Source organism: Penicillium diatomitis (assembly GCF_028827545.1).
Source record: "Penicillium diatomitis strain IBT 30728 chromosome Unknown utg000013l_segment0_segment0, whole genome shotgun sequence".
Classification (NCBI taxonomy): Eukaryota; Fungi; Ascomycota; class Eurotiomycetes; order Eurotiales; family Aspergillaceae; genus Penicillium; species Penicillium diatomitis.
In genome coordinates, this window is record NW_026623185.1 from 1,383,181 (window position 1) to 1,385,326 (window position 2,146).

Here is a 2,146-nt window from a genome sequence, read left to right on the forward strand (position 1 = left end):
TAGGGAGTGAGCTAGTACGAGTAGATATATTATCTGAATATGTCGTCTAGAATATTATCTTCAAATATCGACCAGGGAATAACACTACTAATAGCCTTTTCATTATGTTTAGGGAGTGAGCTAGTACGAGTAGATTTATTATCTCAAAATATCGTCTAGAATATTATCTTCAAATATCGACCAGGGAATAACACTACTAATAGCCTTTTAATTATGTTTAGGGAGTGAGCTAGTACGAGTAGATACATTATCTCCAAATATCATCTAGAATATTATCTTCAAATATCGACCAGGGAATAACACTACTAATAGCCTTTTCATTATGTTCAGGGAGTGAGCTAGGACGAGTAGATATACTATTTCAAATTATTATCTTCAAATATCGACCAGGGAACAACACTACTACTGACCTTTTAATTATGTTTAGGGAGTGAGCTAGTACGAGTAGATATATTATCTCCACAATTATCCAGAATATCGACCAGGGAATAACACTGCTAACAACCTTTTAATTATGTTTAGGGAGTGACCTAGTACGAGGAGATATATTATCTTAAAATATCGTCTAGAATATTATCTTCAAATATCGACCAGGGAATAACACTGCTAACAACCTTTTAATTATGTTTAGGGAGTGACCTAGTACGAGTAGATATATTATCTTAAAATATCGTCTAGAATATTATCTTCAAATACCGACCAGGGAATAACACTACTAATAGCCTTTTCATTATGTTTAGGGAGTGAGCTAGTACGAGTAGATACATTATCTCCAAATATTGTCCAGAATATCGACCAGGGAATAAAAATACGAATAACCATTTAATTATGTTTAGGGAGTGAGCTAGTACGAGTAGATACATTATCTCCAAATATTATCTTCAAATATCGACCAGGGAATAACACTACTAATAACCTTTTCATTATGTTTAGGGAGTGAGCTAGTACGAGTAGATACATTATCTCCAAATATCATCTTCAAATATCGACCAGGGAATGAAAATACTAATAGCCTTTTCATTACGTTTAGGGAGTGAGCTAGTACGAGTAGATATATTATCTGAATATGTCGTCTAGAATATTATCTTCAAATATCGACCAGGGAATAACACTACTAATAGCCTTTTCATTATGTTTAGGGAGTGAGCTAGGACGAGTAGATACATTATCTTCAAATATTATCCAGAATATCGACCAGGGAATAAAAATACTAATAGCCTTTTAATTATGTTTAGGGAGTGAGCTAGTACGAGGAGATATATTATCTTAAAATATCGTCTAGAATATTATCTTCAAATATCGACCAGGGAATAACACTGCTAACAACCTTTTAATTATGTTTAGGGAGTGACCTAGTACGAGTAGATATATTATCTTAAAATATCGTCTAGAATATTATCTTCAAATACCGACCAGGGAATAACACTACTAATAGCCTTTTCATTATGTTTAGGGAGTGAGCTAGTACGAGTAGATACATTATCTCCAAATATTATCCAGAATATCGACCAGGGAATAAAAATACGAATAACCATTTAATTATGTTTAGGGAGTGAGCTAGTACGAGTAGATACATTATCTCCAAATATTATCTTCAAATATCGACCAGGGAATAACACTACTAATAACCTTTTCATTATGTTTAGGGAGTGAGCTAGTACGAGTAGATACATTATCTCCAAATATCATCTAGAATATTATCTTCAAATATCGACCAGGGAATGAAAATACTAATAGCCTTTTCATTACGTTTAGGGAGTGAGCTAGTACGAGTAGATATATTATCTGAATATGTCGTCTAGAATATTATCTTCAAATATGGACCAGGGAATAAATAACACTACTAATAGCCTTTTCATTATGTTTAGGGAGTGAGCTAGGACGAGTAGATACATTATCTTCAAATATTATCCAGAATATCGACCAGGGAATAAAAATACTAATAGCCTTTTAATTATGTTTAGGGAGTGAGCTAGTACGAGGAGATATATTATCTTAAAATATCGTCTAGAATATTATCTTCAAATATCGACCAGGGAATAACACTGCTAACAACCTTTTAATTTTGTTTAGGGAGTGACCTAGTACGAGTAGATATATTATCTTAAAATATCGTCTAGAATATTATCTTCAAATACCGACCAGG